Raw genomic sequence first — 17,260 nt, 5'->3', positions numbered from 1 at the left:
AGGACCTGGTCATTTTCAGGAGGTATTGCAAACCTTTTAGTCTCTTCTCCCAGTTAAGAGCTATAAGGATCTCCTCCCCAAAGAAGAATCCAATGTTGAAGGACACCACTGCACCTAAAGCCCCTGGGCCTTGGTGCGCTTTACCAACGGTGCCCCTATGACCCTCAACACCTCAACTTACCTCTGCTGTCGCTGGTCTCCCTCCTGCAGCCTCAGGGGCGATGCCTGCACCCTGTTTGTTCAACCGAGTTTCTCTGACGCTGTGTTTGCACCCGACTGCCCCAGTGCCGCTGGTTGTGTATGTTTATTGCTGCTATGTGGCCCACCCATGTGCTCGCTCTAACTCCCAAAGCTTTGCCCCTTTAACTGATTTACTTACCCATAAGCAGTGTGGCTCCTAGCGCCCCAGTCTCCATCAAAACGCATTGGGCCTATCACCGAATTTGACCTCTGCACCCGGCCGCCCCTGTGCCGCTTGTGGTGCAGACTTTGTGCTTACCTGAATCTAGAACCACGCTGACCGTAACCCCTGAAGACTGGAACTGTAAGTTGGGTACTTACCCATAAAACCGCATTACTGTTTTCTTCCATAGGATAACATTGAACTGTTTGAAAATCGCACTGTATTGACTTTTAAAAGACTAAAGTATTGTTCTTGAAAAATATACTTACCTATTTGTGAAGATCTTGGTCTTGAAATAAAACTCAAACAAAGGTTATCCTTTTTGAATCGTGTGTCCCTAATTGGTCTATGTGTGTGCAATACATGTCTCACACTCCTCTGTGTTAGGTCTAAGGCTGCTCACCCACACACTATCACTAACAGAGCACTTTGGGTGTGCATTAAACCCAGTACATGTCTGGGCAATCTCTGCACTCTGTGCACAATTAAGCCACCTAGAGATATATCATATACAGAGCCATCTTCCTACAGTCCATCTCATTGCCTTTTATCTTGCCTTCTAGTACTTTTACTGAAGAGTGCACAGAGTCGACCTATGTTTAGTTTTGACCTTCGTGGGTGTCCCTAAACTTCAATCTGTATTCCTCTGTGGTGAGTCCAAATCCTTCTATCAAGGTCTCCTTCATATGCTGATAAGACTCAACCACATCCTCATTAAGGGTCAGCAATTTATATCTGCCATTCTCTGAGAAAAACTCCCATAGTAAAGAGCCACAGTGCTTGTGACCTATCCTCATTTTGCAGGCCCTCTCAAAGGCTGAACACCATTTGCTAATGTCATCACCATCACTAAACTTGGGGATAATTCCTTTGGGGATTTTCTGGTAAAAAGATTAATCTTTCTGCCTATTAAATTTGCTGCCACCATTATCTTTGGGCTTCAAGACCATCTTGATGGTTCTTTCTTCAACGGCTAGTCTCCTGTCTAGTAAGAGATGGTCAAGCTCTTCTCCAAGGCTTGCTATCACCTTACCAATAGAGGGTCTGCTAGAATGAGTCTTGTCACTTCCCACTGGTGAAGTGGTTCTGGGAAAGGGTGGAGAGTTTTGGTCTTCACTTTCTTCTCCATCATCTTCAATCTGGGTTAGGGCATCATCCTCACTTTCTTTGAGGTCTTCCTCTATGGAATGGCCCTCCCTTTCTAATTTCTCTTTTTTCATAGGAGCTGAGGACTCCTCCTTTTTAGCTGCCACTCTGTAGCTAATGCCCCTTGCTTTGCACAACACATTTAGATCACTGATCCTTGGGGCTGGGATGAATGACAGGCTGAGACTCTTGCCAGCCTCCATAGTGCTAACCTTTTACCTGAAAGTTGGGTTCTTTTATACAATTTAAAAAACCTTTTCTTAACTTTCTATGTGTTTTGTTTTAGTATTGGAATGGGGATCGGCAAGGGGCCATGAAATTCCAATTTAAAAAAAATCATAAAAATTTGTCCAAATAATTTTTGAGTCTATAGTCACAGATTTCATGTGCAAAAATTACTCATGACCAAGTGGTAATGCGAAACACAAGTTCAGGGTCCCACTGCTGTAACACCAATGTAGGAAGATGGAGTATTATGTAGCGATGCTGGTAAGGCTTCCCTATGCAATACTCATATAATACCCCAAGGATGGTTTTTGGATTCAAAATAATAAATCCTTAGCTCAGCCCTGAATGTGTGGAAAAGAGAAGACAGGATTTACTTTAGGAACATGTGTTAAGCATTTCATAGTATCCACATGGACGCTACGTACTTGACATGACTCGAAAGAAATTTGACACCAATTTACAAAATTAAAGATGATTTTTATATAACTTAGGGCCAGATGTAGGAAGCCAAATAGCGTCCGCAAACGCGATATTCGCAGAATTTCAGCCTTTGCAATCGCAATTTGGCTTTGAGCAATGTAGGTAAGATTAAACCTACTTGCAAAATAATGAATCGCAAAAATTGCGATTCCTTATTTTGTGATTTCATTTAAGGAATCGCAAATTGCGATTCCTTAAATGTAATGTAATGTAAGTAGCACAAAAGAAAGTGCACTTTAGCCTTAAGGAGTCGCTAATTACCACCAACTTCAAGTTGGTGGTAATTAGCGATTTCCTTTCAAAAAGCACTTTTTAGCTTTTTTAAAAGAGCCATGTGGCACACATTCATGCCTTAGGGGATGTATGTGCGCCACACATGCACATTTCAGGGGTGCAACAGTGTGACCTTTTGGAACCCTTGCACCCTTGAAACTGCGCCCGGAATTTGCGAGCGCCTCTTGATTACTCGCAAATTGCAGGCGCAAACCCTATGAATTCCTATGGGCCTTTTGGTATTCCTTGATTGAGATTCGCAATTAAGGAACATTAAGGAACCGCAAATATTTTTGCGATTCCGACCTACATTCAATTTAACGAGTCCTTAATACCGATTCGGTAAAAATTGCTGTTAAGGACTCGCTAAATTGAATTTACCTACATCTGGCCCTTAGACACCAAAACAAAGTAAAATAGAGAAGTACAAACTGAGTTATGGATTTTAGAAACAATATTAAATCAGTGCAAATCAATCCAGCAAAACTTTAACATTGTATTCAATGGTGAAAAACAATCGGTCCATGCAGGTCGAGTAGCGTGGAACCAAGGAGGGTAAAGGTGATGCAGATCCCAGGTCAAGCCACAATAGTCAGTTCAATTGTACCTGGCTTGAGCAGCCTGGGTGCAGAATTGTCCTGGATGTCCGTGGTGCAGAAGCGTCAGCTGCAGGGGAGCTAGTTTTATCCCTTACACAGTGCTGGTGAGGAAACGGGTACAAAAAGTTACTGCTGATGTCAGATGAATGTGTTGCAGTGTTCCCTCAAGATGCAGCACTGAGTAAATGTGGTGATTGCCAGACTGGCCACCAGCAAACCTTGGCAGCAGTAAGGTCAGCAAGAAGTCATTTCGACATTCCGTGGTCCAGGGGAAAATTGTAGCCACATAAAACTTGCTGGAGATTAGGGCTATGTTTCCCACAATGCACTCGACCATCTAATTTTGAGTGATCCCCCAGAGGAGCCGATGGCCAGCGAGTCCTTGGTTCCGGTACGTTGTTTTTAACATTGTTGAGGACTAGTCCAAGGAAGTCTGGAGTTGCTTTTGGGTCTCAAAGTGGTCTCTCATTCTGGGGGAACCGGCCATTGGTCCAGAACGAGTAGCAGTCATGCAGTTCTAGGAAGGTTGCCATAGGTGCAGATTATCACTCCTTTGCTTTGTGCAGGTCCTGTTGTCGCAGACACGAGTCTCTTCATTGTCCTTTGCTGTATGTCAGCTAAGAACTTAGGTTTGGATTTCAAGGGTGCCCCTTAAATCCTATATTATGGGGCATTAAGAATGTGGGTGCAAGTGGTAATTGGGCTTCTAACCCCAGCGCTAATCTGCTCCTAAGGTGACCACATCTGGGGGTGCTTGTCACCTTAACTACTTAGAACCCTCGATTCTCCAAGTTCTACAAACAGCAGAAAACTTACTTAGCTGCACAGCCCATGTAGCCCACCCTAGATATGTGGCTAGCCTTCTGGGGGTGTACACTTTTTGACCACATAATTGTCCTAACTGCCAGGGTGCACATATGCCTTTGGCCATGGGGAAGGCTGTTTTCTCCTTTGGGAGGCAGCCTGGTTGCATATCACAGGCAGTGAAGGCTTTGAAGATCATCACCTTGATATATCACTTCACTAGCCATCCTGTCAGGGAGTATGTATGGCCTCCAGGCCATTGTTTCTGCCTCCAGGGAGAGTTAACACCTCCTGGCAGAGTGTCAGATTCCTGACTGTCTTGGATGTGGGTTGCCACCCAGAGTACAGGAAAAGCGGGGGCAACCAGGTTGCAACCTCTAAGGTAGCCAACTGTGTGCATGCCACATCGACCTCGACATAGAAATTGTGCCAGGAGTGAGGAGGAATACTGTTTGACACCAACATGACATATTTCTGGGGTATCGTAATGGAACCAGTGAAATTGAGTTTGCCCGGTTGCTAGTCCATGGACCGCTGACCACTTATAGTAGCCTTTAATAGGAAAAGCCACTATATGGATATATAAGCTAGCACGTATATGCCCACACCTTTAAAATAATACACCTTTCCTCCTGCACTCAGCAGCCCTTCCTTAGGAGTGAATGACATATATTAAAAATAGTGCATTGATCTCGCCACACATTGCGAGGGCAAGGTTGAGTTTGAGCAGTTTGCCCTGCTCCTGCAGTCTCCTATGGCAGGACGGCAATCATTAGTTTACTTGGGTCTCTCAGGGTGGCACAACCAGTGCTTCAAGCCCTGGTAACCCCTTTAACACCCATGGCCTTGTTATTACTAATACCATATACTAGAGACATATAAGGTGGTTAAAGTCCTTTCCAGTTAGGGTTGCCAATTTCATGCATCAGTTTTTGAGAGATAGCACGGCACTGAGGCCAGGTTAGCAGGCTTAAGTGCACTGTCAGAGTCGAAAACCAGCATTCAGTACTCCAAATGAGTGCAAAAAGTGGCAGGGTCACCTGCACATTTTCTTACAGTATCCAGCCTTGTAGAACTCTCATCCTGAACAGCCTCCAGTGTCCCGCTGGAGATCTTTAAGTTCCAAAAAAGAGACTTGGGGCCATATTTATGAAATTAGTGGTGCAGGGCAGTGCAGCAATTCATCTTGGTGCACTGCCCTGCATCACAGGAAAAGGGCAGGAATGCGCCGTATTTATCTAATACAGCACATTCCTGCCCATTCCCCTTGTTCTGGTACTGATTTGGCAGCATATCCCTAACGCAGGCACCCTTGCACGATGGTGCAAGGGTGCTTGCGTTGTAGGCAGGATTGGTTTTGTGCAGGAAGATATACCTTAGAGGCTGTTCCTAGTTGTTTCCTGGAGTGGTGTGGCTCACTGGTTAGAGGCGGCAGACCCGGAAACGGAGAACGGCCCGGGACCAGGGTTCAATTCCCGACACGGCAGGGTCGTGGACCAGGGTCAGCGGACTAGACAATTCTCGCCTCGGTGCCTACTCTAACCAGGGATCACACTCGGCAACTCTGGGCATTAAGCTTGCCTCATCTCTACAACGGCCCCCCACAGATGCCGGGGATGCCTGGTTTCACCTTGGAGATACCCAGAAGGGACCATCTCACAGGGAAAACCCAGCGGTCTCCAGCGCCGGGACGCTTACGGGCAGCCGTGCGCTTTACAAGTCCAACACATTTACACATTCCTCTTTCTATGTGTGCGGCATTATGCAGCACACATAGAAAGAGGAAAAAAACTAAGAGAACTAAAGACAATTCTCCTTCATACGCCTCGCCTGGGAGGCGTGTCTTTTTTGCGCATTCCCAGGTTTACAAGGTCATGTACATCTGGGAATGCATCAAAAAATATGGGTATTGCATGAGAACACCCACGCAGCAACCATGAAATGCCTGATTTTTCTAATAAGATTATAGTTGTTTTGGTGTCATATAATTTATTACAATTTAGTCTATTTTTAGAAATCGTTTCAGGATTTTTCTTGTCTAGTGTTTTCATGTTATTGCTGTTTGTGTGCTGCATAACTACTTTGCCTCTAAGTTCAGCCTGACTTTTTTCATTCCAAGCTACCAGAGGGCTAACCACGGGTTTATTTAGTGATTTTTGTGGTTCACCCTGCCAGGGATTGTAGCTGTTGCCTGAACAGGTTTAACACCCCACTCACCCAACAGCCCGATTTCTAAAATATATTATAAAAGTAGGTATATGGCACTGTCTTTAAGAGGTATATGACATCGTTTGGAAGATAGTTGCTAGGGAATGTTCCAAATCTCATCCTGAACAGCCTCCAATGTTCCACTGGAGATCTTCAAGTTCCAAAAAAGAGACTTGGGGCCATATTTATGAAATTAGTGGTGCAGGGCAGTGCAGCAATTCATCTTGGTGCACTGCTCTGCATTACAGGAAAAGGGCAGGAATGTGCCGTATTTATCTAATACAGCACATTCCTGCCCATTCCCCTTGCTCTGGCACTGATTTGGCAGCATATCGCTAACGCAGGCACCCTTGCACGATGGTGCAAGGGTCCCTGTGTTGTAGGCAGGATTGGTTTTGTGCAGGAAGGTATACCTTAGAGGCTGTTCCTAGTTGTTTCCTCTTTAAATGTGTGCGGCATTATGCAGCACACATAGAAAGAGGAAAAAAACCTAGAGAACTAAAGACAATTCTCCTTCATACGCCTCACCTGGGAGGCGTGTATTTTTTGCACATACCCAGGTTTACAAGGTCATGTACATCTGGGAATGCATAAAAAATATGGGTATTGCATGAGAACACCCACTCAGCAACCATGTAATGCCTGATTTTTCTAATAAGATTATAGTTGTTTTGGTGTCATATAATTTATTACAATTTACTCTATTTTAAGAAATCGTTTCAGGATTGTTCTTGTCAAGTGTTTTCACGTTATTGCTGTTTGTATGCTGCATAACTACTTTGCCTCTAAGTTCAGCCTGACTTTTTTCATTCCAAGCTACCGGAGGGCCAACCCCGGGTTTATATATTGATTTTTGTGGTTCACCCTGCCAGGGATTGTAGCTGTTGCCTGAACAGGTTTAACACCCCACTCACCCAACAGCCCGATTTCTATAATATATTATAAAAGTAGGTATATGGCTCTGTCCTTAAAAGGTATATGACATCGTTTGGAAGATAGTTGCTAGGGAATGTTCCAAATAGCCAGGAATAAACATGATATAATATCAGTATGGAAGTTGTTTGAGAATTATGGCTGTATATTTGTAGGCATAAACAGAGGTTTTATGAAGATAATAATTAATCTACTACTGCTGTGACTACTAACTACATGTTTAAATAGCTTTTTATTCTAGTGTTTCTAGATCTTCTGCTGCTACTTTTATGAAGAGCCTCTGCAATGAAGATTAAAGAGAAAGATGCTGGCCACATTGGATTACAATAAGAGAACTTTTGATTCGAGTTTGAAATGCTGTGAGACATTGCATAATTCCAGGACTATCATCAATGTTAGAAAGGCACTGTAGTGTGGATATCATGGGATAATATTATCCAAACAAAAAGAAAGTGACCCAAGGGTTGCAAAATATTATGGTTCAGTTTGTTTAGTGGATATTATCAGCAACTTGCATCGATGACAGATATTGGTGGTGGAGGAACAATAGGTCAAACAGTGGATATCATCCTAGATAATTAATGCAGAATTTGAAGAGCATCATATAGTCTGATAAAACAGAATTTCGTCCTCTAATCATTAGTATATATACATGCAGCAAGCACCGGGTGTGGGCGTTATTTGTATATCACTTTTATAGATGTGTCCCATGTGTTTCATTCTGGAAATAGGAGCATGCTGTGGGCCAAATGAGATTGTATGGTAATTGTCCATGGTAAGCTAAGGTCATACAAATAATTCAGACATTAGTGTTCCTGCACATGCAGTCTGGACTGTTAACAAATGAAAGGCTATCATCAAATAGGGGAGTTGGCAGACCTGCTGTTTGACTCCTCTTTTGTTTATTTCATATCACCTTCATTTCCATTCAAAGGCTGCCCATATGTCTCCCAAATGTCCAGTTGTGGTGTTATTTATCAAACAAGCAGCAGAAGGGCTGCAAAAATCTTGAAACGACCCAAGAATATTTAAGTGCACACAACGTTGAATGCAAATAAAAGGAACATCGTGTATTTATTGAAGGACACATACGATGCTGAAGAAACCATCAAATCTGTAGCTTATTTTACTTCTAGTACTAAAGGTGGCGGTGAGGCTACAATTTCGCAGTGGGAACCGTGCACGTTTGGTAGGCCAATAGGTCCAGGTTTAATGTGCTAATGCAGGGGAAAGGCATATGTGCACACCTGTTTTTTCAGTCAGATCTTTCATCTTCACCAATGGATTCCCCGTAGACACTGAGCACTGTTGGAGCTCGGACAGTGTAGACCAGACCTGCTAGCATCAGTTTTCTGCAAGATGGTTGGTACCAAGCGAGTTCTCTGCATGGTTGAGAAAGTATCATAGCAAGGATGCCATGGGTCCTGATGCAGGCAGGGGAAATGGCTAGTTTGAATACTGGTGGGGTAGTAAATGCAGCAAATATCAGGGTTCAATGGGACGCTTAGGGCTCTGTGCTCTGGTGCAACTGCACCTGCTATGCCCCTGGTCCGATGCACAGAAAATAAATGTGTCTTATCTGATTAAAAGTAGCATGAACTGCATAATGATAAAATGCTTCCAAGGAACAAGAATTGTGTGGGAGGAATCACCCAATATGCCAAAGAAAGTGCTCCCACGGACACTGAGACATAAACTTGAGGTGTGTAGAAAAAACCGGGGTTTAGAAAATTGTAGGGCGCTTCTATCTGGATGCCACTAAATGAAGGGGGAGGCTCAGCAACAGCTCAAAAGGAAGGGGTATACACAGAGAATAATAAATTGGATTCCTGTTCACAATGTAAAGCGTGTTGGGATTTCTATAGCATTAAGGGAGATGTTGGAAAATGATGCAAGATTGTATTCATGGTGGCTTAAATCTTTTTGATACGCACACTAACAATCTTATCTTATCTTAAGTGAAATTTATAAAGCGCAATGACACCATAAGTTTTCTGGCGCTAAAAGAAAGAGTGCAGAGATTGCGAAAGGTGGACTAACCGGTTAGAGTGAAAAGCCGGGTTTTCAGACGTTTCCTAAACATCAGTAAGGAGCAACTTGACTTGACTGACAGGGGCAAGGGTTCCATAGTTTAGGGGCCAGGTGAGCAAACCTACGGCCGCCGAACTTTTTGAGTTTTACTGCAGGGGCGACCAGCAGGTGAAGATGGGCCGAGCGGAGGTTGCGTACCGGACGATGCTGCGTGATCAGTGTTTTGAGGAAGTCGGGGCTAGTGCAGTGGAGGGCCTTGAAAGTCAGGCAACCAATCTTGAAGGCCGCCCTTTGCTCAACTGGCAACCAATGTAGTTTGCGCAATAATAGTTTCGCTGATTGCCACTTTGGGGTTTTATAGATAAGTCTGGCCGCCTGGTTTTGTACAATTTGGAGACGGCGGTGCAATGACTGATGGAGTCCATAGTAAAGGGAGTTCGAAAAGTCAAGGCGGGATAATACCAGAGAGATCACGACCTGGACCAGTGCCGCATGTGGTAGTAGGTGAGCTATTTTACGGATTTTACGCAGTTGGAACATACTGTAGGAGATCACAGTCCCTACTTGAGCCTTGAGAGAAAGCTCCGCATCGATGATACCCCCCAGGCTCTTTACCACACATGCCGGGGTAGGGAGGAAACCCAACTCCATTGGCCAGAATTGAGGGCCCCAATATGCTGAGCTATTTCCAGGAAGGATGGTATCTCACGCTGTAGAATTTTAGGCACATTTTGATAGGTGATTACCCACAAATGCACAATTTTCAGTCAATGCCAAGCTGGATGCAAACCAAAGTCCTCAGATTGACAGTTTAGCCACTAGACTACATCTCCTTCCTAAGCAGATGTACTAGAACTTAAAAAACAATCTTCAAACATTTGATTTTACCACTCCTTGTGAACGCTCATGTTGTGTTGATGTTTAAACATAGCCATTAGGTCGTAATCCTCATGGTGTCCAGTGAGTCGAATTAATACAAATTATTTGGGTATTCATGTGTTATACATGGATAGTACCTAAATAAGGCTGAGTTTGATCTATATTCTTCTACACAATGGCGTGTGGTTTGTAAATGTCACCAGAAGACCGAAATGGCAATGACAAGATATGCATTATGTATTTTCCTAAATTACAAGCTGTTTTATTCAAAGTGCAGCTAGTAATGGCCATTGACTGGAATTAAAATGTTGAGGTTTTGTTTCCTTTTTATTAATAGATTCTTGATAAAACAATAGGAAGTGGTCAGATCAGTGGACCTATGTGAATCTACTGCTGCAGAGCTAACAGCATAATTAGGGATTTATTGAATTTGCCACATAATTTCCCTTTTTTTGCCACATAATTTAGATAACCTTGGTTGTCCAATTTGCATATTCTTAGTAGCCTGGAAAATGTGAAACCTCTGCACAGTGGCTTGGAGACTACCATTATGACAACAATATTTCACACGTAATGGTGAAATACTTTACATATTTTGTGGTTCCTTGTACTACATGGGATTTATATCACTGTTTTTTTGTGCAATACAAGCCACAAAACATGGAATACATGCATTATTACTCGACGATGTAATGACTTCTGAATACAATTTAAATATCTTCTGGTGAGAGGAGTGGGGTAATATCGTAACTGCACGTGTATAGCCAGCTCACATTATGCTATCTCTAGGTTAATTTAAAAAAACAACACAACAACGCCCAAGTCAAACTTGTTCCTGTCTCTCCAAATGAAAGAAGGTTGGACACATGTGCACGCTGCAACAGAAATTCCTCAGGGGAATTAGTGCTAGCAGCCACATTAGTGAAGGATCTAAATCCATGTAAAAATAAAATGTATTCTTGTTATGGTAAGAACTGGCAGGATAGTAAGAACTATATAAATGCAATTCCAAATCAAGACAATTTGCCATTTCTGCCTTGTCTGCGTGAAAGCACAGGAAGATGGCGGAGATTGTCTTTGAAGTGCAGACGCAGTCTCTTTTACCAGTGTTAATGGGCATGCATTGTCTGTCTTTAAAATAATAGTAATTTGGAAAGCACACTGCCTTGCACAATTAGAACAACAACTGTCAGGTATTTATCCTGAATCCTGCGATTCATCTGTGACCACTATCGCCTCCTTTGAGGACACTGCAGAAGCAAGATAAGCTGAAGGTCTTTGTCAGGGAAAAGAAAATGTTCTGATGTTCTCTTCCCCAGTCTTAAAGCGCACAGGCTTTCCTTAGGACAGACACCCACACCTCTGCTGGCCTGCAACGCGGATTACAGAACATGCTGGGGGGGGGGGGGAGCAGGGCTGAAGCCCTTTCAGCACAATGGGCTTTGCACACCTGTGTTCTACATTCTAAACTTTAGAGGAACTTCACCTGAGTCATCCAGCAGCTCAAACACAGACCCAGGGCAGGAGAAGTAACATATCTCCCTTTCACACAGATACAACTGACACAAATCAAATACCAGAGCTGGATAACACAGGAAAATAAATAAAATTACTGGAACAAAGGAAAGTATAATGCAGGATAATATATAGATTACAGGAAGAAATCATCAGTGCATTTAAAAATATGTTTACGTGCAGAGTAATCTCACACTGGGATACATAGCTTGTCATTCTGACCATCCTGTGAATCCCCAAATGACCTTCTACGCCCATCAGCTTCTCAACCATTGGCATCACCACTTGAGGTTCAACCACAGACCATTAACAACTGAAAGTTATCTTTAACATCCGTAACCATCATTCCAGTTGTATACTTAACATGCCTTAACTTTCTAAGTAACTTGATGCATGCCATGTCTACCGTCTTTCTCCTTTTCGTTTATAGACACACAAACTGACATTTTCTCTTTCTTTGACTTTTCTGCACTCTTTTAAACACGCTGATTTCCTCCTTTATTTGCATTATTATTGGTTCACACATTACTCACTAGGCCAGCCACAACAAATCTAGGGTAGGTGTACTTAGCATTCTTAGAAGAGAATTTTTTATTTAGGGATTAAGGCAAAGACGTTTGCACCAGTACCATGACTAAGTCCAAAAAACGAAGGTGCTAGAACCAGGAATGTAATCCCTATACAGACCCAACAAGGAAGATGAGGGAACCCCACTTCCTTGATTCACTGGACTTTGAAAAGATGGACAGCACCCTTCGTGAATAAATACACAGTTTGTGATAGATGATGTCTCAATATTTGTTAAATCACATATGACATAGTCATAGTTGTTTTCCCAATGAATATATAAACAAGAGACTTCAAATTTTCAATTTTCTTTCTTTTATTCAGTTTTTCATTTTCTTTAAGATATTCGCTGATAGCCAACGAGTTTCGTCCGTCACCGGACTTCTTCAGGGCTATACATAATAAAAAAGATACAAAACACATATTTACAAAAATTTGCAATCCATAAGAAAAGATCTCAGCTAAACAAACTTTAGCTAGGAAGACAGAGAACCAGACTTCATTGTAATAATGTGAGAAAAAGCAGACACATTTGAATAGTTTTTTGGGAAAACAATTGCAAGTGTAAAGATAATAGAGAGAAAAAATACTTAAATAACGTATAGCCCTGAAGAAGTCCGGTGACGGACGAAACGCGTTGGCTATCAGCGAATATCTTAAAGAAAATGAAAAACTGAATAAAAGAAAGAAAATTGAAAATTTGAAGTCTCTTGTTTATATATTCATTGGGAAAACAACTATGACTATGTTATATGTGATTTAACAAATATTGAGACATCATCTATCACAAATGTGTATTTATTCACGAAGGGTGCTGTCCATCTTTTCAAAGTACTTAGCATTCTTGCAGTCACAAATGGCTCGATTTACAGAATCGGTCCATTTACACTCGCAAAAATGCCTTTCCAAATGTGCAAACATCAAATTGAAATTCGATAACACATTTACTGAATCAGAATTTGTGTTTGCAACCAAATACTTATTCGGTATTTGGAAGTGGTGTCCCTTCCAAATTTTGAATTGGAATGGTATGTCTTAATGTTTTGTGTCTAAATTCAGGGTGTAAAACATTAATAATTTACCTACTACAAACTTTTTGAGGTTTCCCATTCACAAATGGAAATGAGTTTGCTGGATACCCTCCACTCTGTGAATGTAAACAATAAGTTAGTTTAAGAGAAGGCAGTGGTCCACGAGACCGCTGTCCCTTTTTAAACATGCATTAAAAAAATTAAAATTTCTTTTAAATGCAATCACGTTTCCTTTAAATGAAGCTAGTGCATTTAGTTTTTTTAAATTATTGATTTATTGAAAAGCAATCACAGACATGGTGGTCTGCTGACCCAAGCAGGCAACAATCCTTGTGATGGCACCAATTCCTAGTGGGTTGCAAATTGAGTTGTACGTGATTAATGTTCATGAGGCAGGTTGATTTGCGACCCACTAGGAATCACTCATTTAAAATTAAAAGGTTCATACCAGGAATAGTGATTACCTAATTGCGATTTGAAGAAAATTGGAATTTGGAAGTTGCTATTTCCGCAGTTAGTACATCTGGCCTTTAGTGACTCCCTACCTTGCAAAGTCTTAGATGGCGTTACACCAGTAACACAATGTGGGATGCTGCAATATTCACAAAACATGAGCATAATGGAGTCTGCCGATGCAACTCCATTTACCACTACACATTGTCTCTCTGACAAACTTGTTGGCCTTCTCAGAAATTCCATTTTCTAATGGATGATGCAGGAGCACTGTTTGGCCAAGGCAACGTCAAGCAAAGTGACGCAAAGCAACTGTTATAAATGGGTTCTCTAACTGGCAGAGGTATACAATTTGTCCAAGTAGGGACCGCCACTCTAGTTAGGGTAAGCTAGATACACACTAAAGGATAACCTGTGCTCACCCACTGGTAGATTGGCACGGAACAGTCAGGCTTAACTGAAGAGGCAATGTTGAAAGTATTTGTGCAACACACTCACACAGTAACACAATCAAAACACTGCAAAAAGACTCCACATCAGTTTAGGAAAACAGACAATCATTTTGTAAATAAATCAAGAGCAAAACAACAAATCTCCAATGTATAGAAGTCGAGTTATGCATTTTCATAAAGATAAAAAGAGTTCTAGCACTTAGAAGCAATAAGCGCCAAAGGGGGTTGCTCTGAACTGGAGCTAAATCAATAGTGCGGGCCGACCGCGATGGAGCACAGGCCGGCTAGAGAAGCCACGCAGATCCCGGTAAACAAAGTGCCTTATCCTGGTTGCAACAATGAGATGCGGGTAACAGTCCAGTGATGCATCAACGTCCTGAATCTTTCTTTGACTAGAGGTCAGGTCCCGGCCAGATGGAAATTGGGTAAAATTATTCCTCTTCTGAAGAAGCCGTCTGCAGATCCTCTGGTGGCCACGAACTATAGACCAAATACATTGCTCCCTTTTTTTGCAAAAACCTTGGAGAAGCACGTAAACAAGGTTCTCACTAAGTTTATTGAGGATACTAATGTGCTGCACCCCAGCCAATCTGGTTTCAGGGCTAATTATAGCACGGAGACCGCTCTGCTGGAGGTCTCAGAAAACATCAAAGGTACGCTGGATCGAGGGGGTAAAGCAGTTTTGATACTGCTGGACCTCTCGGCAGCTTTTACCGTGCCCCATGGGCGACTCCTTCAGAGATTGTAGGATTGCGGGATTAGGGGCACAGCTTTAAGTTGATTCTCCTCTTTTTTAAAGGACAGTCAGCAGGCGGTTTGGACACCTCCCTTTGCAGTGGATATCCCTACTCTGAGTGTGGGAGTGCCCCAGGACTCAGTGTTGAGCCCTACTCTTTTTAATATTTATATGTCGCCATTGGCGCCGCTGGCAGAGAGCTTATGGGCCAAGGTTCCCACTTATGCCGATGATTCACAACTGCTATTCACTTATGAAAAAGGGGAGCCCTTTGATGAAAACCAAATACATCTATGCTTAAAGGCTGTGTTTAATTGGTTCCGGGAAAATCAGTTATCTCCGCTAAAACGGAAATTATCTTTTTTGGTTATACCCCAGGAGACGAATGGTGAAAATGGTGACCATCGGACCAACCGGCTCCTGTTAGCCCGGTCACGACAGTTAAGTACTTGGGCGTGATGATGGATTCTGATCTCTCCATGAAGACACAGGTGCAGTCAGTGGCTGGAACGTGTTTTGGGATGTTAAAAATGATGAGGAATTTTTTAGCATTATTACCAGCGGCCCATAGAAAGACAGTGGTCCAGGCCTTGGAATAGCCGTGCGCTTGTATAAATACCCCATAACATTAACATTAACATCAATACCAATCCTGCAGAGGTGGTGATGCGTCGGTTTGCGTAGACGAAGTGCTGAGCCGAGATGCGTTGGTTCCAAAGTGCGATGTGCTAGTTTTCTCTACCCAGTTGAAGGATGCGTCGATCTCTCCACAAAGCCACCACCATGATGCATGGTTCCGCTGCTTTGGGGTCCTCAAGTCGATGAGTTGGTATTAAGAGCGATGCTCCGATTCTGCTCTCACAACTGGGTTGATGTGCCAGTTCTGCTACATGCAGACTGGAGATGCACCTATGTCCATGATGCAAGCGTAACATGCATATCCTACCTTTCACTTACACAGCACTCTACCCTATGTACTACCTAGGGCCTACCTTATGGGTGACTTATGTGTAATAAAGGGGAGTTTAAGGCTTTGCAAGTAGTTCTAAATGCCAACTCAAAATGGCATTAAACTGCACACACTGCAATGGCAGGTCTGAGACAGGTTTGAAAGGCTACTTGTGTGGGTGGCACAATCAGTGCTGCCAGCTCACTAGTAGCATTTAGGTTCCAGGTCCCGGGTATATGGTATACCACTTTACAAGGGACTTTTTGGTAAAGTGAATGTGCCAATTGTGTATACACCATATTTGCATGTTTTGGGGTGAAGCTCATACACTTTAGCGGTGGTCAGCAGTGGCAAAGTGCTCAGAGTTGTAAGGCCAACAAAAGAATCAGCAACAACTGAAGGTAAGCAGGCAAAATGTGTGGGAGAAGACCACCCTAAGGATGACAGGTCTAACAGCAATGCAAAGGCTTGCCCGGGTATTTACATTCCAGCGCAAAAAAAAATATTGTGCTGGAAAGGTGTCCTTTTCTCAGCACAAATAGTGTTTTTGCAACTTTTCATCAAAGGAGCTTTATTTGGCGGTTACTTGAATGGATCTGCAAAAACACACATGCTAGGCTCATTGACAAAGATAGTGTTAGATTTGGGGGTCTCTAGTAAGCAGAGGTTGGTACCTTTGACCAAATAGGGACCCTTGCATCCAGTCAGGGATCCTTTTTGGTGAGACCGGTCATAGCAACTTTAAATCTCCTGCGGAAGTGCTTTAGCTGTCTCACATTGTAGCTTTCTAGTTTCTTCTCTTCAAAATCCCAATCAGCGGATGCAATGAATGCTGCTTTACTCATGGTGGCTAAGTTGGCAGTTCTTGTCAAAAATAGAAAATCCCAGTGAAAGAAATCTACCAACATGTATGTGGTTGCGTTCAGTCTGCACTCTCTAGTAATGTTTCCTAATTACTGTATATGAGTCACAAATGCAAGTCCAGAATCCTCACCGCTGACCACCAATGGTAGATTTTGGTTCTCTAGTTGGCAGAGGTAGGTACCTTTGACCAAATAGTGACCCCTGCGTCTAGTCAGGGTAAGGGGATACACTCATAAAATAACCCCTGCTCACCCCCTTGCTAGCTTGGCACGAGCAGGCAGGCTTATCTCAGAGGCAGTGTGTAAAGCATTTGTGCACACACACAGTAATGCTGTGGCAACACTACAGATGGACACCACACAGGTTGTATTCTAAAAATAAGTATTTTTATATAGACTCAAAACAAGACCATAAACAACAAAAATCCACAACACTGTACTTTGGAATGATCAAAATAGCTTAGTTCTCTTTAGATGGTAAATGCAATACTTTAAGTTCAATGTCCCTTAGGATGCATAACGCTATACAAACAAAAGAGTTGCAGGGAAGGTGATGTGTTGGTTCCTTACACGCAAGAACGGGGATGCTTCGGTTCCTTACTCCGGGGGAGGTGATGCGTCGGTTCCCTACTTCTGCGTAGGAGATGGTGATGCGTCGGTTCCTTACCGGAGGGGAGGTGATACATTGATTCTTCTTCACGTGGGGAGGG

Source organism: Lissotriton helveticus, chromosome 2_1 (genome assembly GCF_964261635.1).
Source record: "Lissotriton helveticus chromosome 2_1, aLisHel1.1, whole genome shotgun sequence".
NCBI lineage: Eukaryota > Metazoa > Chordata > Amphibia > Caudata > Salamandridae > Lissotriton > Lissotriton helveticus.
This window is presented reverse-complemented; position numbering follows the sequence as displayed.